The 20,525-nt window shown below is 62.4% G+C and overlaps 2 non-coding genes across 2 annotated transcripts; both read left to right on the plus strand.

The window, feature by feature from the left end:
- The first annotated feature begins 2,713 nt into the window (after window positions 1–2,713).
- On the plus strand, window positions 2,714–2,832 carry LOC131861888 (5S ribosomal RNA). The gene has a single exon (XR_009360918.1). It is a non-coding gene; the product is annotated as a 5S ribosomal RNA (ribosomal RNA).
- Window positions 2,833–10,637: 7,805 nt separating this feature from the next.
- Window positions 10,638–10,756, plus strand: LOC131861889 (5S ribosomal RNA). Its single transcript, XR_009360919.1, has one exon. It is a non-coding gene; the product is annotated as a 5S ribosomal RNA (ribosomal RNA).
- Window positions 10,757–20,525: the final 9,769 nt, after the last annotated feature.

The following is a 20,525-nucleotide window of genomic DNA, read 5'->3' on the forward strand; positions in this document are numbered from 1 at the left end:
AAAAAAAAGGAGATTTTAAAATTTCCGTTTTGAAAGATAGTGAAAAAAACGGAACGCGCGTGCCATCTTGAGCCCGCCCTGGTGCGCAGCCCAGGTAAGGTGCCACCCTGGCAAAGGTGCGCACCCGGGCAATTAACCCTACTTCCGACTTCGTGCGCGCCAGGGTGGCAACCGGGCCTCGGAAGAGCCAATGCGAGAAACCCCACCAAACGCTCCGACAAAAAAAGAGGCGGCGCTCCAATAACCCCGCTTCGGAGCGCAGCCGGGGCAAACCAAGCCAAGGTGCCCACCCCGACGAAGGTGCACGCGAGGTGCGCACCCGGGGCAAACCGGGCTCCGACAACGTGCACGCAGCACCTTGGAGCACACTTCGAAGCACTCCCGGGTGCCCACCGGCGTTGCGCACCGTGGTGGGCAGCGAGGTGCGCACCTTTGATGCGCTGCCTTCACTAATTTCCAGAAAAAGGCAAAAAAAAATGAGATTTTAAAATTTCCGTTTTGAAAGATAGTGAAAAAAAAGGAACGCGGGTGCCATCTTGAGCCCGCCCTGGTGCGCAGCCCAGGCAAGGCATGCGCACCAAGGTGCCCACCCGAGGTGCACACCCGGGGCAAACCGGGCTCCGACTTCGTGCAGGCCGCACCTTGGAGCACACTTCGGAGCGCTCCTTGGTGCGCACCATGGTGCCCACCAGGGCGCACCCGAGGCAAACCGGGCTCCGACTTCGTGCACGCCGCACCTTGGAGCACACATCGGAGCGCTCCCAGGTTCGCACCAGCGTTGCGCACCTTTGATGCGCTGCCTTCACTAATTTCCAGAAAAGGCAAAAAAAAACGATATTTTAAAATTTCCGTTCTGAAAGATAGTGAAAAAAACGGAACGCGGGTGCCATCTTGAGCCCTTCCTGATGCGCAGCCCAGGCAAGTTGTGCGCACCAAGGTGCCCACCCTGGCGGAGGTGCGCGCCCGGGGCAAACCGGGCTCCGACTTCGTGCACTGCATGGTGCCCACCAAGGCGCGCAACCCAGCCAAGGTGCCCACCGCAGCGAAGGTGCACGCGAGGTGCGCACCCGAGGTGCACACCCGGGGCAAACCGGGCTCCGACTTCGTGCACGCCGCACCTTGGAGCACACTTCAGAGCGCTCCTTGGTACGCACCAGGGCGCGCAACCCAGCCAAGGTGCTCACCCCGGCGAAGGTGCACGCGAGGTGCGCACCCGGGGCAAACCGGGCTCGGACTTCGTGCACGCCGCACCTTGGAGCACACATCGGAGCGCTCCCGGGTTCGCACCAGCATTGCGCACCTTTGATGCGCTGCCTTCACTAATTTCCAGAAAAGGCAAAAAAAAGAAAAAAATGAGATTTTAAAATTTCCGTTTTGAAAGATAGTGAAAAAAACGGAACGCGGGTGCCATCTTGAGCCCGCCCTGGTGTGCAGCCCAGGCAAGTTGTGCGCACCAAGGCACCCACCCTGGCCAAGGTGGGTCACGGGGTGGGTCCTAGGGTGGGTAACGGGGTGGGTACTAAGGTGCGTGCCAAGGTGGGTCATAGGGTGGGTGCCAAGGTGGGCACCAGGGTGGGTGTGCACCAACCCTAGCCAGGGTAGGTCACGGGGTGGTTGTCGGGGTGGGCGTCAAGGAGCCAAGGTGGGTGGCAAGTAGCCAAGTTGCGTGCCAAGGTGGGTGTCGGGGTGGGTGCCAAGGATCCAAGGTGGGTGCCAAGGAACCAAGGTGGGTGTCTGGGTGGGTGCCGAGGTGGGAGCCAGGGTGGGTCCCAAGGTGAGTGCAAAGGTGGGTGCCAGGGTCAAGGTGAGTGCCAATGTGGGTTCCAAGGTGCCAGGGTCAGGGTGAGTGCCAATGTGGGTTCAAAGGTGCTAAGTTGGGTGCGAGGTTGGGTGCGAGGGTGGGTGGGTGCCAAGGTGTGCTAGGTGGAAGCCCGGGTGGGTCGGCATCCCATGGGTGTCGAGTTGGGTGCCTGATGGGTGCTTCTTGTCAAGTTTTAGTCGTCGGGACTCATTTCGAGCCTTAGAGGTCGTTTCTTGTCCGGTTGCCCTGTCTTCGACCTGGGAACCCAATTTTGGTCCTCGGGTCCCATTTTTTTTTGTCTCGCATCCCACTTTTGGCCTGTGGCCTTTTCGGGGTCGATTCTCGTTTTGGGCATCAGAGCATGTTTCTTCTCCTAAAACCCAATATTTGTTTATTAAGTCTCGGAACACATTTTTGTTCTCGTGGACCCATCATGGGTCTTGGAACGCATTTGTGGTCCTTGGGTCCCATTTTGCATCCCGAAACTTGTGTTTTGGTGCTTGATCCCTATTTTGGGTGCCCACCTTGCACCAAGTGCGCACCCGGGGCAAACCGAGCGCCTTGGTGCACCGGGGCAAGATCGAGCGTGCACCCGAGGCGCCCCGAACATGCACCAAGGTGCACTCGGCCCACATGTGAGCGCAGGTCGTTGCGCCCGAGGTGGTGTGTGGGCACCGCGTTGCAGACGGGACACTGCACGCACACGACGCCCCCTCCAGGTGCACGCACGTAGGCCGGGCCGGGTGCACACCCGACGCCCTAGCAAGGTGCGCGCACCCGGGCAGGGCTCACACTTGGCGAACGGGGCGCACTTCGCGAGGGAGGGTGTGCACCTCGACGGGGGTGGGTGGCCGGGGTGGATTCGCACGTGGGTCGCGGTTTGCTAAGTACACACTGCGACAAGCTCATAACGGGTGCGATCATACCAGCGTTAGTGCACCGGATCCCATCAGAACTCCGCAGTTAAGCGCGCTTGGGCCGGAGTAGTACTGGGATGGGTGACCTCCCGGGAAGTCCCGGTGTTGCACCCTTTTTTAGTTTTTCGCCGGGCGTCGCAATGCTATTTGAATAAACCTTTTGCCCGTTTGCGTTCTCGTCGGGGCCGGGCCGGGCCGGGGTGCGCTGCCCGCACTACCGCGCGCGCGGGGGCGACACCGAGCGCGCACCCGAGGCGCCCCGAGCACACAGGCCACGGTGCAACCCGGGCGTTGTGCGCGCACCCCGGTGCGCCCGAGGTGCTGCGCGCGCACCCAGGTGAAATCGGTGTGCACCTCGGCCAGTGCGCGCTCGGTCGAGTCGCGCACGTTGGCCAAGGTGCACGGTGATGTTTCTTACTCTAAGGTTCCGCACCAGACGCCCGGGACAGGTGAGCGAAGCTGGGCGGGGTCGGGTGCGCGGCCGGGGCAGGTGCACGCAGCTGGAGAGAGCTTTGGAGCACACTTCGGAGCGCACCAATGATGCGCTCCATTCAAAAGTTTCCTGAAAAGGCAAAAAAAGTTGAGATTATAGAATTTCCCACTTGAGAGATTGTAAAAAAAAAAAATTTAAAATGAAGGAAACGCGGGTGCCAAGGTGTGCGCAGCCCAGCCAAGGTGTGCGCACCAAGGCGCCCACCCTGGCGAAGGTGCACGCAAGGTGCGCACCCGAGGCAAACCGGACAATTAACCCAACTTTCGACTTCGCGCGCACCTTGGAGCGCACTTCGGAGCGCTCCTTGGTGCGCACCAATCTTGGGCACCTCGGAGTGCACCATGGCGCCCACCAAGGTGCGCACCCGGGGCAAACCGAGCTCCGACTTCGTGCGCACCTTGGAGCGCACGAAAGGTGCGCACCATGGCGCCCACCAAGGTGCGCAGCCCAGCCAAGGCGTGCGCATCAAGGTGCGCACCCTGGCGAAGGTGCGCACCCGGGGCAAACCGAGCTCCGACTTCGTGCGCACCTTGGAGCGCACAAAAGGTGCGCAACCCAGCCAAGGTGTGCGCACCCCGGTCAAACCGAGCTCCGAATCGTGCGCACCAGAGGTGCACGCCATCGTGCGCACCTTGGAGCACACTTCGGAGCCCTCCTTGGTGCGCGCCGATGTTGCGCACCTCGGAGCGCACCCGGGGAAAACAATGCAATTAACCCGACTTTCGACTTCGTGGGCACCTCGGAGCGCTCTCGGGTTCGCACCTCGGAGCACACCGAGGTGCGCACCTTTGATGCGCTGCCTTCACCAATTTCCAGAAAAGGCAAGAAAACATTGAGAAGGTGTGCGCACCGAGGTGCCCACCCTGGCGAAGGTGCACGCGAGGTGCGCACCCGGGGCAAACCGGGCTCCGACTTCGTGCACGCCGCACCTTGGAGCACACTTCGGAGCGCTCCTTGGTGCGCACCAGGGCGCGCAACCCAGCCGAGGTGCCCACCCCGGCGAAGGTGCACGCGAGGTGCGCACCCGGGGCAAACCGGGCTCCGACTTCGTGCACGCCATGGTGCCCACCGCGGCGAAGGTGCACGCGAGGTGCGCACCCGGGGCAAACCGGGCTCCGACTTCGTGCACGCCGCACCTTGGAGCACACTTCGGAGCGCTCCTTGGTGCGCACCATGGTGCCCACCAGGGCGCGCAACCCCGCCGAAGGTGCACGCGAGGTGCGCACCCGGGGCAAACCGGGCTCCGACTTCGTGCACGCCGCACCTTGGAGCACACTTCGGAGCGCTCCTTGGTGCGCACCATGGTGCCCACCAGGGCGCGCAACCCCGCCGAAGGTGCACGCGAGGTGCGCACCCGGGGCAAACCGGGCTCCGACTTCGTGCACGCCATGGTGCGCACCGCGGCGAAGGTGCGCACCCGGGGCAAACCGGGCTCCGACTTCGTGCACGCCGCACCTTGGAGCACACTTCGGAGCGCTCCTTGGTGCGCACCAGGGCGCGCAACCCAGCCGAGGTGCCCACCCCGGCGAAGGTGCACGCGAGGTGCGTACCCGGGGCAAACCGGGCTCCGACTTCGTGCACGCCGCACCTTGGAGCACACTTCGGAGCGCTCCTTGGTGCGCACCATGGTGCCCACCAGGCCGCGCAACCCAGCCAAGGTGTGCGCACCAAGGTGCACGCGAGGTGCGCACCCGGGGCAAACCGGGGTCCGACTTCGTGCACGCCGCACCTTGGAGCACACATCGGGGCGCTCCCGGGTTCGCACCGGCGTTGCGCACCGTGGTGGGCACCTCGGAGCACACCAAGGTGGGCAGCGAGGTGCGCACCTTTGATGCGATGCCTTCACTAATTTCCATAAAAGGCAAAAAAAAAATGAGATTTTAAAATTTCCGTTTTGAAAGATAGTGAGAAAAAGGGAATGCTGGTGCCATCTTGAGCCCGCCCTGGTGCGCAGCCCAGCCAAGGTGTGCGCACCAAGGTGCCCACCCTGGCGAAGGTGCGCGCCCGGGCAATTAACCCAACTTCCAACTTCGCGCGCGCCAGGGTGGGAGCGCACCCAACAACCGGGCCTGGGAAGAGCCAATGCGAGAAACCCCACCAAACGCTCTGACAAAAAAAGAGGGGGCGCTCCAGTAACCCCGCTTCGGAGCGCACCCTGGGCAAACCCAGCCAAGGTGCCCACCCCGGCCAAGGTGCAGGCGAGGTGCGCACCCGGGGCAAACCGGGCTCCGACAACGTGCACGCCGCACCTTGGAGCACACTTCGTAGCGCTCCCGGGTGCGCACCTCAGAGCACACCAAGGTGGGCAGCGAGGTGCGCACCTTTGATGCGCTGCCTTCACTAATTTCCAGAAAAGGCAAAAAAAAAAGGAGATTTTAAAATTTCCGTTTTGAAAGATAGTGAAAAAAACGGAACGCGCGTGCCATCTTGAGCCCGCCCTGGTGCGCAGCCCAGGTAAGGTGCCCACCCTGGCAAAGGTGCGCACCCGGGCAATTAACCCTACTTCCGACTTCGTGCGCGCCAGGGTGGCAACCGGGCCTCGGAAGAGCCAATGCGAGAAACCCCACCAAACGCTCCGACAAAAAAAGAGGCGGCGCTCCAATAACCCCGCTTCGGAGCGCAGCCGGGGCAAACCCAGCCAAGGTGCCCACCCCGACGAAGGTGCACGCGAGGTGCGCGCCCGGGGCAAACCGGGCTCCGACAACGTGCACGCAGCACCTTGGAGCACACTTCGAAGCACTCCCGGGTGCCCACCGGCGTTGCGCACCGTGGTGGGCAGCGAGGTGCGCACCTTTGATGCGCTGCCTTCACTAATTTCCAGAAAAAGGCAAAAAAAAATGAGATTTTAAAATTTCCGTTTTGAAAGATAGTGAAAAAAAAGGAACGCGGGTGCCATCTTGAGCCCGCCCTGGTGCGCAGCCCAGGCAAGGCATGCGCACCAAGGTGCCCACCCGAGGTGCACACCCGGGGCAAACCGGGCTCCGACTTCGTGCAGGCCGCACCTTGGAGCACACTTCGGAGCGCTCCTTGGTGCGCACCATGGTGCCCACCAGGGCGCGCAACCCAGCCAAGGTCTGCACACAAAGGTGCCCACCCCGGCGAAGGTGCACGCGAGGTGCGCACCCGGGGCAAACCGGGCTCCGACTTCGTGCACGCCATGGTGCCCACCGCGGCGAAGGTGCACGCGAGGTGCGCACCCGGGGCAAACCGGGCTCCGACTTCGTGCACGCCGCACCTTGGAGCACACTTCGGAGCGCTCCTTGGTGCGCACCATGGTGCCCACCAGGGCGCGCAACCCAGCCAAGGTGTGCGCACCAAGGTGCACGCGAGGTGCGCACCCGGGGCAAACCGGGGTCCGACTTCGTGCACGCCGCACCTTGGAGCACACATCGGAGCGCTCCCAGGTTCGCACCAGCGTTGCGCACCTTTGATGCGCTGCCTTCACTAATTTCCAGAAAAGGCAAAAAAAAACGATATTTTAAAATTTCCGTTCTGAAAGATAGTGAAAAAAATGGAACGCGGGTGCCATCTTGAGCCCTTCCTGGTGCGCAGCCCAGGCAAGTTGTGCGCACCAAGGTGCCCACCCTGGCGGAGGTGCGCGCCCGGGGCAAACCGGGCTCCGACTTCGTGCACTGCATGGTGCCCACCAAGGCGCGCAACCCAGCCAAGGTGCCCACCGCAGCGAAGGTGCACGCGAGGTGCACACCCGGGGCAAACCGGGCTCCGACTTCGTGCACGCCGCACCTTGGAGCACACTTCAGAGCGCTCCTTGGTGCGCACCAGGGCGCGCAACCCAGCCGAGGTGCCCACCCCGGCGAAGGTGCACGCGAGGTGCGCACCCGGGGCAAACCGGGCTCCGACTTCGTGCACGCCATGGTGCCCACCGCGGCGAAGGTGCGCACCCGGGGCAAACCGGGCTCCGACTTCGTGCACGCCGCACCTTGGAGCACACTTCGGAGCGCTCCTTGGTGCGCACCATGGTGCCCACCAGGCCGCGCAACCCAGCCAAGGTGTGCGCACCAAGGTGCACGCGAGGTGCGCACCCGGGGCAAACCGGGGTCCGACTTCGTGCACGCCGCACCTTGGAGCACACATCGGGGCGCTCCCGGGTTCGCACCGGCGTTGCGCACCGTGGTGGGCACCTCGGAGCACACCAAGGTGGGCAGCGAGGTGCGCACCTTTGATGCGATGCCTTCACTAATTTCCATAAAAGGCAAAAAAAAAACGAGATTTTAAAATTTCCGTTTTGAAAGATAGTGAGAAAAAGGGAATGCTGGTGCCATCTTGAGCCCGCCCTGGTGCGCAGCCCAGCCAAGGTGTGCGCACCAAGGTGCCCACCCTGGCGAAGGTGCGCGCCCGGGCAATTAACCCAACTTCCAACTTCGCGCGCGCCAGGGTGGGAGCGCACCCAACAACCGGGCCTGGGAAGAGCCAATGCGAGAAACCCCACCAAACGCTCTGACAAAAAAAGAGGGGGCGCTCCAGTAACCCCGCTTCGGAGCGCACCCTGGGCAAACCCAGCCAAGGTGCCCACCCCGGCCAAGGTGCAGGCGAGGTGCGCACCCGGGGCAAACCGGGCTCCGACAACGTGCACGCCGCACCTTGGAGCACACTTCGTAGCGCTCCCGGGTGCGCACCTCAGAGCACACCAAGGTGGGCAGCGAGGTGCGCACCTTTGATGCGCTGCCTTCACTAATTTCCAGAAAAGGCAAAAAAAAAAGGAGATTTTAAAATTTCCGTTTTGAAAGATAGTGAAAAAAACGGAACGCGCGTGCCATCTTGAGCCCGCCCTGGTGCGCAGCCCAGGTAAGGTGCCCACCCTGGCAAAGGTGCGCACCCGGGCAATTAACCCTACTTCCGACTTCGTGCGCGCCAGGGTGGCAACCGGGCCTCGGAAGAGCCAATGCGAGAAACCCCACCAAACGCTCCGACAAAAAAAGAGGCGGCGCTCCAATAACCCCGCTTCGGAGCGCAGCCGGGGCAAACCCAGCCAAGGTGCCCACCCCGACGAAGGTGCACGCGAGGTGCGCACCCGGGGCAAACCGGGCTCCGACAACGTGCACGCAGCACCTTGGAGCACACTTCGAAGCACTCCCGGGTGCCCACCGGCGTTGCGCACCGTGGTGGGCAGCGAGGTGCGCACCTTTGATGCGCTGCCTTCACTAATTTCCAGAAAAAGGCAAAAAAAAATGAGATTTTAAAATTTCCGTTTTGAAAGATAGTGAAAAAAAAGGAACGCGGGTGCCATCTTGAGCCCGCCCTGGTGCGCAGCCCAGGCAAGGCATGCGCACCAAGGTGCCCACCCGAGGTGCACACCCGGGGCAAACCGGGCTCCGACTTCGTGCAGGCCGCACCTTGGAGCACACTTCGGAGCGCTCCTTGGTGCGCACCATGGTGCCCACCAGGGCGCACCCGAGGCAAACCGGGCTCCGACTTCGTGCACGCCGCACCTTGGAGCACACATCGGAGCGCTCCCAGGTTCGCACCAGCGTTGCGCACCTTTGATGCGCTGCCTTCACTAATTTCCAGAAAAGGCAAAAAAAAACGATATTTTAAAATTTCCGTTCTGAAAGATAGTGAAAAAAACGGAACGCGGGTGCCATCTTGAGCCCTTCCTGATGCGCAGCCCAGGCAAGTTGTGCGCACCAAGGTGCCCACCCTGGCGGAGGTGCGCGCCCGGGGCAAACCGGGCTCCGACTTCGTGCACTGCATGGTGCCCACCAAGGCGCGCAACCCAGCCAAGGTGCCCACCGCAGCGAAGGTGCACGCGAGGTGCGCACCCGAGGTGCACACCCGGGGCAAACCGGGCTCCGACTTCGTGCACGCCGCACCTTGGAGCACACTTCAGAGCGCTCCTTGGTACGCACCAGGGCGCGCAACCCAGCCAAGGTGCTCACCCCGGCGAAGGTGCACGCGAGGTGCGCACCCGGGGCAAACCGGGCTCGGACTTCGTGCACGCCGCACCTTGGAGCACACATCGGAGCGCTCCCGGGTTCGCACCAGCATTGCGCACCTTTGATGCGCTGCCTTCACTAATTTCCAGAAAAGGCAAAAAAAAGAAAAAAATGAGATTTTAAAATTTCCGTTTTGAAAGATAGTGAAAAAAACGGAACGCGGGTGCCATCTTGAGCCCGCCCTGGTGTGCAGCCCAGGCAAGTTGTGCGCACCAAGGCACCCACCCTGGCCAAGGTGGGTCACGGGGTGGGTCCTAGGGTGGGTAACGGGGTGGGTACTAAGGTGCGTGCCAAGGTGGGTCATAGGGTGGGTGCCAAGGTGGGCACCAGGGTGGGTGTGCACCAACCCTAGCCAGGGTAGGTCACGGGGTGGTTGTCGGGGTGGGCGTCAAGGAGCCAAGGTGGGTGGCAAGTAGCCAAGTTGCGTGCCAAGGTGGGTGTCGGGGTGGGTGCCAAGGATCCAAGGTGGGTGCCAAGGAACCAAGGTGGGTGTCTGGGTGGGTGCCGAGGTGGGAGCCAGGGTGGGTCCCAAGGTGAGTGCAAAGGTGGGTGCCAGGGTCAAGGTGAGTGCCAATGTGGGTTCCAAGGTGCCAGGGTCAGGGTGAGTGCCAATGTGGGTTCAAAGGTGCTAAGTTGGGTGCGAGGTTGGGTGCGAGGGTGGGTGGGTGCCAAGGTGTGCTAGGTGGAAGCCCGGGTGGGTCGGCATCCCATGGGTGTCGAGTTGGGTGCCTGATGGGTGCTTCTTGTCAAGTTTTAGTCGTCGGGACTCATTTCGAGCCTTAGAGGTCGTTTCTTGTCCGGTTGCCCTGTCTTCGACCTGGGAACCCAATTTTGGTCCTCGGGTCCCATTTTTTTTTGTCTCGCATCCCACTTTTGGCCTGTGGCCTTTTCGGGGTCGATTCTCGTTTTGGGCATCAGAGCATGTTTCTTCTCCTAAAACCCAATATTTGTTTATTAAGTCTCGGAACACATTTTTGTTCTCGTGGACCCATCATGGGTCTTGGAACGCATTTGTGGTCCTTGGGTCCCATTTTGCATCCCGAAACTTGTGTTTTGGTGCTTGATCCCTATTTTGGGTGCCCACCTTGCACCAAGTGCGCACCCGGGGCAAACCGAGCGCCTTGGTGCACCGGGGCAAGATCGAGCGTGCACCCGAGGCGCCCCGAACATGCACCAAGGTGCACTCGGCCCACATGTGAGCGCAGGTCGTTGCGCCCGAGGTGGTGTGTGGGCACCGCGTTGCAGACGGGACACTGCACGCACACGACGCCCCCTCCAGGTGCACGCACGTAGGCCGGGCCGGGTGCACACCCGACGCCCTAGCAAGGTGCGCGCACCCGGGCAGGGCTCACACTTGGCGAACGGGGCGCACTTCGCGAGGGAGGGTGTGCACCTCGACGGGGGTGGGTGGCCGGGGTGGATTCGCACGTGGGTCGCGGTTTGCTAAGTACACACTGCGACAAGCTCATAACGGGTGCGATCATACCAGCGTTAGTGCACCGGATCCCATCAGAACTCCGCAGTTAAGCGCGCTTGGGCCGGAGTAGTACTGGGATGGGTGACCTCCCGGGAAGTCCCGGTGTTGCACCCTTTTTTAGTTTTTCGCCGGGCGTCGCAATGCTATTTGAATAAACCTTTTGCCCGTTTGCGTTCTCGTCGGGGCCGGGCCGGGCCGGGGTGCGCTGCCCGCACTACCGCGCGCGCGGGGGCGACACCGAGCGCGCACCCGAGGCGCCCCGAGCACACAGGCCACGGTGCAACCCGGGCGTTGTGCGCGCACCCCGGTGCGCCCGAGGTGCTGCGCGCGCACCCAGGTGAAATCGGTGTGCACCTCGGCCAGTGCGCGCTCGGTCGAGTCGCGCACGTTGGCCAAGGTGCACGGTGATGTTTCTTACTCTAAGGTTCCGCACCAGACGCCCGGGACAGGTGAGCGAAGCTGGGCGGGGCCGGGTGCGCGGCCGGGGCAGGTGCACGCAGCTGGAGAGAGCTTTGGAGCACACTTCGGAGCGCACCAATGATGCGCTCCATTCAAAAGTTTCCTGAAAAGGCAAAAAAAGTTGAGATTATAGAATTTCCCACTTGAGAGATTGTAAAAAAAAAAAATTTAAAATGAAGGAAACGCGGGTGCCAAGGTGTGCGCAGCCCAGCCAAGGTGTGCGCACCAAGGCGCCCACCCTGGCGAAGGTGCACGCAAGGTGCGCACCCGAGGCAAACCGGACAATTAACCCAACTTTCGACTTCGCGCGCACCTTGGAGCGCACTTCGGAGCGCTCCTTGGTGCGCACCAATCTTGGGCACCTCGGAGTGCACCATGGCGCCCACCAAGGTGCGCACCCGGGGCAAACCGAGCTCCGACTTCGTGCGCACCTTGGAGCGCACGAAAGGTGCGCACCATGGCGCCCACCAAGGTGCGCAGCCCAGCCAAGGCGTGCGCATCAAGGTGCGCACCCTGGCGAAGGTGCGCACCCGGGGCAAACCGAGCTCCGACTTCGTGCGCACCTTGGAGCGCACAAAAGGTGCGCAACCCAGCCAAGGTGTGCGCACCCCGGTCAAACCGAGCTCCGAATCGTGCGCACCAGAGGTGCACGCCATCGTGCGCACCTTGGAGCACACTTCGGAGCCCTCCTTGGTGCGCGCCGATGTTGCGCACCTCGGAGCGCACCCGGGGAAAACAATGCAATTAACCCGACTTTCGACTTCGTGGGCACCTCGGAGCGCTCTCGGGTTCGCACCTCGGAGCACACCGAGGTGCGCACCTTTGATGCGCTGCCTTCACCAATTTCCAGAAAAGGCAAGAAAACATTGAGAAGGTGTGCGCACCGAGGTGCCCACCCTGGCGAAGGTGCACGCGAGGTGCGCACCCGGGGCAAACCGGGCTCCGACTTCGTGCACGCCGCACCTTGGAGCACACTTCGGAGCGCTCCTTGGTGCGCACCAGGGCGCGCAACCCAGCCGAGGTGCCCACCCCGGCGAAGGTGCACGCGAGGTGCGCACCCGGGGCAAACCGGGCTCCGACTTCGTGCACGCCATGGTGCCCACCGCGGCGAAGGTGCACGCGAGGTGCGCACCCGGGGCAAACCGGGCTCCGACTTCGTGCACGCCGCACCTTGGAGCACACTTCGGAGCGCTCCTTGGTGCGCACCATGGTGCCCACCAGGGCGCGCAACCCCGCCGAAGGTGCACGCGAGGTGCGCACCCGGGGCAAACCGGGCTCCGACTTCGTGCACGCCGCACCTTGGAGCACACTTCGGAGCGCTCCTTGGTGCGCACCATGGTGCCCACCAGGGCGCGCAACCCCGCCGAAGGTGCACGCGAGGTGCGCACCCGGGGCAAACCGGGCTCCGACTTCGTGCACGCCATGGTGCGCACCGCGGCGAAGGTGCGCACCCGGGGCAAACCGGGCTCCGACTTCGTGCACGCCGCACCTTGGAGCACACTTCGGAGCGCTCCTTGGTGCGCACCAGGGCGCGCAACCCAGCCGAGGTGCCCACCCCGGCGAAGGTGCACGCGAGGTGCGTACCCGGGGCAAACCGGGCTCCGACTTCGTGCACGCCGCACCTTGGAGCACACTTCGGAGCGCTCCTTGGTGCGCACCATGGTGCCCACCAGGCCGCGCAACCCAGCCAAGGTGTGCGCACCAAGGTGCACGCGAGGTGCGCACCCGGGGCAAACCGGGGTCCGACTTCGTGCACGCCGCACCTTGGAGCACACATCGGGGCGCTCCCGGGTTCGCACCGGCGTTGCGCACCGTGGTGGGCACCTCGGAGCACACCAAGGTGGGCAGCGAGGTGCGCACCTTTGATGCGATGCCTTCACTAATTTCCATAAAAGGCAAAAAAAAAACGAGATTTTAAAATTTCCGTTTTGAAAGATAGTGAGAAAAAGGGAATGCTGGTGCCATCTTGAGCCCGCCCTGGTGCGCAGCCCAGCCAAGGTGTGCGCACCAAGGTGCCCACCCTGGCGAAGGTGCGCGCCCGGGCAATTAACCCAACTTCCAACTTCGCGCGCGCCAGGGTGGGAGCGCACCCAACAACCGGGCCTGGGAAGAGCCAATGCGAGAAACCCCACCAAACGCTCTGACAAAAAAAGAGGGGGCGCTCCAGTAACCCCGCTTCGGAGCGCACCCTGGGCAAACCCAGCCAAGGTGCCCACCCCGGCCAAGGTGCAGGCGAGGTGCGCACCCGGGGCAAACCGGGCTCCGACAACGTGCACGCCGCACCTTGGAGCACACTTCGTAGCGCTCCCGGGTGCGCACCTCAGAGCACACCAAGGTGGGCAGCGAGGTGCGCACCTTTGATGCGCTGCCTTCACTAATTTCCAGAAAAGGCAAAAAAAAAAGGAGATTTTAAAATTTCCGTTTTGAAAGATAGTGAAAAAAACGGAACGCGCGTGCCATCTTGAGCCCGCCCTGGTGCGCAGCCCAGGTAAGGTGCCCACCCTGGCAAAGGTGCGCACCCGGGCAATTAACCCTACTTCCGACTTCGTGCGCGCCAGGGTGGCAACCGGGCCTCGGAAGAGCCAATGCGAGAAACCCCACCAAACGCTCCGACAAAAAAAGAGGCGGCGCTCCAATAACCCCGCTTCGGAGCGCAGCCGGGGCAAACCCAGCCAAGGTGCCCACCCCGACGAAGGTGCACGCGAGGTGCGCACCCGGGGCAAACCGGGCTCCGACAACGTGCACGCAGCACCTTGGAGCACACTTCGAAGCACTCCCGGGTGCCCACCGGCGTTGCGCACCGTGGTGGGCAGCGAGGTGCGCACCTTTGATGCGCTGCCTTCACTAATTTCCAGAAAAAGGCAAAAAAAAATGAGATTTTAAAATTTCCGTTTTGAAAGATAGTGAAAAAAAAGGAACGCGGGTGCCATCTTGAGCCCGCCCTGGTGCGCAGCCCAGGCAAGGCATGCGCACCAAGGTGCCCACCCGAGGTGCACACCCGGGGCAAACCGGGCTCCGACTTCGTGCAGGCCGCACCTTGGAGCACACTTCGGAGCGCTCCTTGGTGCGCACCATGGTGCCCACCAGGGCGCGCAACCCAGCCAAGGTCTGCACACCAAGGTGCCCACCCCGGCGAAGGTGCACGCGAGGTGCGCACCCGGGGCAAACCGGGCTCCGACTTCGTGCACGCCATGGTGCCCACCGCGGCGAAGGTGCACGCGAGGTGCGCACCCGGGGCAAACCGGGCTCCGACTTCGTGCACGCCGCACCTTGGAGCACACTTCGGAGCGCTCCTTGGTGCGCACCATGGTGCCCACCAGGGCGCGCAACCCAGCCAAGGTGTGCGCACCAAGGTGCACGCGAGGTGCGCACCCGGGGCAAACCGGGGTCCGACTTCGTGCACGCCGCACCTTGGAGCACACATCGGAGCGCTCCCAGGTTCGCACCAGCGTTGCGCACCTTTGATGCGCTGCCTTCACTAATTTCCAGAAAAGGCAAAAAAAAACGATATTTTAAAATTTCCGTTCTGAAAGATAGTGAAAAAAACGGAACGCGGGTGCCATCTTGAGCCCTTCCTGGTGCGCAGCCCAGGCAAGTTGTGCGCACCAAGGTGCCCACCCTGGCGGAGGTGCGCGCCCGGGGCAAACCGGGCTCCGACTTCGTGCACTGCATGGTGCCCACCAAGGCGCGCAACCCAGCCAAGGTGCCCACCGCAGCGAAGGTGCACGCGAGGTGCACACCCGGGGCAAACCGGGCTCCGACTTCGTGCACGCCGCACCTTGGAGCACACTTCAGAGCGCTCCTTGGTGCGCACCAGGGCGCGCAACCCAGCCGAGGTGCCCACCCCGGCGAAGGTGCACGCGAGGTGCGCACCCGGGGCAAACCGGGCTCCGACTTCGTGCACGCCATGGTGCCCACCGCGGCGAAGGTGCGCACCCGGGGCAAACCGGGCTCCGACTTCGTGCACGCCGCACCTTGGAGCACACTTCGGAGCGCTCCTTGGTGCGCACCATGGTGCCCACCAGGCCGCGCAACCCAGCCAAGGTGTGCGCACCAAGGTGCACGCGAGGTGCGCACCCGGGGCAAACCGGGGTCCGACTTCGTGCACGCCGCACCTTGGAGCACACATCGGGGCGCTCCCGGGTTCGCACCGGCGTTGCGCACCGTGGTGGGCACCTCGGAGCACACCAAGGTGGGCAGCGAGGTGCGCACCTTTGATGCGATGCCTTCACTAATTTCCATAAAAGGCAAAAAAAAAACGAGATTTTAAAATTTCCGTTTTGAAAGATAGTGAGAAAAAGGGAATGCTGGTGCCATCTTGAGCCCGCCCTGGTGCGCAGCCCAGCCAAGGTTTGCGCACCAAGGTGCCCACCCTGGCGAAGGTGCGCGCCCGGGCAATTAACCCAACTTCCAACTTCGCGCGCGCCAGGGTGGGAGCGCACCCAACAACCGGGCCTGGGAAGAGCCAATGCGAGAAACCCCACCAAACTCTCTGACAAAAAAAGAGGGGGCGCTCCAGTAACCCCGCTTCGGAGCGCACCCTGGGCAAACCCAGCCAAGGTGCCCACCCCGGCCAAGGTGCAGGCGAGGTGCGCACCCGGGGCAAACCGGGCTCCGACAACGTGCACGCCGCACCTTGGAGCACACTTCGTAGCGCTCCCGGGTGCGCACCTCAGAGCACACCAAGGTGGGCAGCGAGGTGCGCACCTTTGATGCGCTGCCTTCACTAATTTCCAGAAAAGGCAAAAAAAAAAGGAGATTTTAAAATTTCCGTTTTGAAAGATAGTGAAAAAAACGGAACGCGCGTGCCATCTTGAGCCCGCCCTGGTGCGCAGCCCAGGTAAGGTGCCACCCTGGCAAAGGTGCGCACCCGGGCAATTAACCCTACTTCCGACTTCGTGCGCGCCAGGGTGGCAACCGGGCCTCGGAAGAGCCAATGCGAGAAACCCCACCAAACGCTCCGACAAAAAAAGAGGCGGCGCTCCAATAACCCCGCTTCGGAGCGCAGCCGGGGCAAACCAAGCCAAGGTGCCCACCCCGACGAAGGTGCACGCGAGGTGCGCACCCGGGGCAAACCGGGCTCCGACAACGTGCACGCAGCACCTTGGAGCACACTTCGAAGCACTCCCGGGTGCCCACCGGCGTTGCGCACCGTGGTGGGCAGCGAGGTGCGCACCTTTGATGCGCTGCCTTCACTAATTTCCAGAAAAAGGCAAAAAAAAATGAGATTTTAAAATTTCCGTTTTGAAAGATAGTGAAAAAAAAGGAACGCGGGTGCCATCTTGAGCCCGCCCTGGTGCGCAGCCCAGGCAAGGCATGCGCACCAAGGTGCCCACCCGAGGTGCACACCCGGGGCAAACCGGGCTCCGACTTCGTGCAGGCCGCACCTTGGAGCACACTTCGGAGCGCTCCTTGGTGCGCACCATGGTGCCCACCAGGGCGCACCCGAGGCAAACCGGGCTCCGACTTCGTGCACGCCGCACCTTGGAGCACACATCGGAGCGCTCCCAGGTTCGCACCAGCGTTGCGCACCTTTGATGCGCTGCCTTCACTAATTTCCAGAAAAGGCAAAAAAAAACGATATTTTAAAATTTCCGTTCTGAAAGATAGTGAAAAAAACGGAACGCGGGTGCCATCTTGAGCCCTTCCTGATGCGCAGCCCAGGCAAGTTGTGCGCACCAAGGTGCCCACCCTGGCGGAGGTGCGCGCCCGGGGCAAACCGGGCTCCGACTTCGTGCACTGCATGGTGCCCACCAAGGCGCGCAACCCAGCCAAGGTGCCCACCGCAGCGAAGGTGCACGCGAGGTGCGCACCCGAGGTGCACACCCGGGGCAAACCGGGCTCCGACTTCGTGCACGCCGCACCTTGGAGCACACTTCAGAGCGCTCCTTGGTACGCACCAGGGCGCGCAACCCAGCCAAGGTGCTCACCCCGGCGAAGGTGCACGCGAGGTGCGCACCCGGGGCAAACCGGGCTCGGACTTCGTGCACGCCGCACCTTGGAGCACACATCGGAGCGCTCCCGGGTTCGCACCAGCATTGCGCACCTTTGATGCGCTGCCTTCACTAATTTCCAGAAAAGGCAAAAAAAAGAAAAAAATGAGATTTTAAAATTTCCGTTTTGAAAGATAGTGAAAAAAACGGAACGCGGGTGCCATCTTGAGCCCGCCCTGGTGTGCAGCCCAGGCAAGTTGTGCGCACCAAGGCACCCACCCTGGCCAAGGTGGGTCACGGGGTGGGTCCTAGGGTGGGTAACGGGGTGGGTACTAAGGTGCGTGCCAAGGTGGGTCATAGGGTGGGTGCCAAGGTGGGCACCAGGGTGGGTGTGCACCAACCCTAGCCAGGGTAGGTCACGGGGTGGTTGTCGGGGTGGGCGTCAAGGAGCCAAGGTGGGTGGCAAGTAGCCAAGTTGCGTGCCAAGGTGGGTGTCGGGGTGGGTGCCAAGGATCCAAGGTGGGTGCCAAGGAACCAAGGTGGGTGTCTGGGTGGGTGCCGAGGTGGGAGCCAGGGTGGGTCCCAAGGTGAGTGCAAAGGTGGGTGCCAGGGTCAAGGTGAGTGCCAATGTGGGTTCCAAGGTGCCAGGGTCAGGGTGAGTGCCAATGTGGGTTCAAAGGTGCTAAGTTGGGTGCGAGGTTGGGTGCGAGGGTGGGTGGGTGCCAAGGTGTGCTAGGTGGAAGCCCGGGTGGGTCGGCATCCCATGGGTGTCGAGTTGGGTGCCTGATGGGTGCTTCTTGTCAAGTTTTAGTCGTCGGGACTCATTTCGAGCCTTAGAGGTCGTTTCTTGTCCGGTTGCCCTGTCTTCGACCTGGGAACCCAATTTTGGTCCTCGGGTCCCATTTTTTTTTGTCTCGCATCCCACTTTTGGCCTGTGGCCTTTTCGGGGTCGATTCTCGTTTTGGGCATCAGAGCATGTTTCTTCTCCTAAAACCCAATATTTGTTTATTAAGTCTCGGAACACATTTTTGTTCTCGTGGACCCATCATGGGTCTTGGAACGCATTTGTGGTCCTTGGGTCCCATTTTGCATCCCGAAACTTGTGTTTTGGTGCTTGATCCCTATTTTGGGTGCCCACCTTGCACCAAGTGCGCACCCGGGGCAAACCGAGCGCCTTGGTGCACCGGGGCAAGATCGAGCGTGCACCCGAGGCGCCCCGAACATGCACCAAGGTGCACTCGGCCCACATGTGAGCGCAGGTCGTTGCGCCCGAGGTGGTGTGTGGGCACCGCGTTGCAGACGGGACACTGCACGCACACGACGCCCCCTCCAGGTGCACGCACGTAGGCCGGGCCGGGTGCACACCCGACGCCCTAGCAAGGTGCGCGCACCCGGGCAGGGCTCACACTTGGCGAACCTTGGAGCACACATCGGGGCGCACCTTGGAGCACACATCGGGGCGCTCCCGGGTTCGCACCGGCGTTGCGCACCGTGGTGGGCACCTCGGAGCACACCAAGGTGGGCAGCGAGGTGCGCACCTTTGATGCGATGCCTTCACTAATTTCCATAAAAGGCAAAAAAAAAACGAGATTTTAAAATTTCCGTTTTGAAAGATAGTGAGAAAAAGGGAATGCTGGTGCCATCTTGAGCCCGCCCTGGTGCGCAGCCCAGCCAAGGTGTGCGCACCAAGGTGCCCACCCTGGCGAAGGTGCGCGCCCGGGCAATTAACCCAACTTCCAACTTCGCGCGCGCCAGGGTGGGAGCGCACCCAACAACCGGGCCTGGGAAGAGCCAATGCGAGAAACCCCACCAAACGCTCTGACAAAAAAAGAGGGGGCGCTCCAGTAACCCCGCTTCGGAGCGCACCCTGGGCAAACCCAGCCAAGGTGCCCACCCCGGCCAAGGTGCAGGCGAGGTGCGCACCCGGGGCAAACCGGGCTCCGACAACGTGCACGCCGCACCTTGGAGCACACTTCGTAGCGCTCCCGGGTGCGCACCTCAGAGCACACCAAGGTGGGCAGCGAGGTGCGCACCTTTGATGCGCTGCCTTCACTAATTTCCAGAAAAGGCAAAAAAAAAAGGAGATTTTAAAATTTCCGTTTTGAAAGATAGTGAAAAAAACGGAACGCGCGTGCCATCTTGAGCCCGCCCTGGTGCGCAGCCCAGGTAAGGTGCCCACCCTGGCAAAGGTGCGCACCCGGGCAATTAACCCTACTTCCGACTTCGTGCGCGCCAGGGTGGCAACCGGGCCTCGGAAGAGCCAATGCGAGAAACCCCACCAAACGCTCCGACAAAAAAAGAGGCGGCGCTCCAATAACCCCGCTTCGGAGCGCAGCCGGGGCAAACCCAGCCAAGGTGCCCACCCCGACGAAGGTGCACGCGAGGTGCGCACCCGGGGCAAACCGGGCTCCGACAACGTGCACGCAGCACCTTGGAGCACACTTCGAAGCACTCCCGGGTGCCCACCGGCGTTGCGCACCGTGGTGGGCAGCGAGGTGCGCACCTTTGATGCGCTGCCTTCACTAATTTCCAGAAAAAGGCAAAAAAAAATGAGATTTTAAAATTTCCGTTTTGAAAGATAGTGAAAAAAAAGGAACGCGGGTGCCATCTTGAGCCCGCCCTGGTGCGCAGCCCAGGCAAGGCATGCGCACCAAGGTGCCCACCCGAGGTGCACACCCGGGGCAAACCGGGCTCCGACTTCGTGCAGGCCGCACCTTGGAGCACACTTCGGAGCGCTCCTTGGTGCGCACCATGGTGCCCACCAGGGCGCGCAACCCAGCCAAGGTCTGCACACCAAGGTGCCCACCCCGGCGAAGGTGCACGCGAGGTGCGCACCCGGGGCAAACCGGGCTCCGACTTCGTGCACGCCATGGTGCCCACCGCGGCGAAGGTGCACGCGAGGTGCGCACCCGGGGCAAACCGGGCTCCGACTTCGTGCACGCCGCACCTTGGAGCACACTTCGGAGCGCTCCTTGGTGCGCACCATGGTGCCCACCAGGGCGCGCAACCCAGCCAAGGTGTGCGCACCAAGGTGCACGCGAGGTGCGCACCCGGGGCAAACCGGGGTCCGACTTCGTGCACGCCGCACCTTGGAGCACACATCGGAGCGCTCCCAGGTTCGCACCAGCGTTGCGCACCTTTGATGCGCTGCCTTCACTAATTTCCAGAAAAGGCAAAAAAAAACGAGATTTTAAAATTTCCGTTCTGAAAGATAGTGAAAAAAACGGAACGCGGGTGCCATCTTGAGCCCTTCCTGGTGCGCAGCCCAGGCAAGTTGTGCGCACCAAGGTGCCCACCCTGGCGGAGGTGCGCGCCCGGGGCAATCCGGGCTCCGACTTCGTGCACTGCATGGTGCCCACCAAGGCGCGCAACCCAGCCAAGGTGCCCACCGCAGCGAAGGTGCACGCGAGGTGCGCACCCGAGGTGCACACCCGGGGCAAACCGGGCTCCGACTTCGTGCACGCCGCACCTTGGAGCACACTTCAGAGCGC

Source organism: Cryptomeria japonica, unplaced genomic scaffold (assembly GCF_030272615.1).
Source record: "Cryptomeria japonica unplaced genomic scaffold, Sugi_1.0 HiC_scaffold_33, whole genome shotgun sequence".
NCBI classification, from domain to species: domain Eukaryota; kingdom Viridiplantae; phylum Streptophyta; class Pinopsida; order Cupressales; family Cupressaceae; genus Cryptomeria; species Cryptomeria japonica.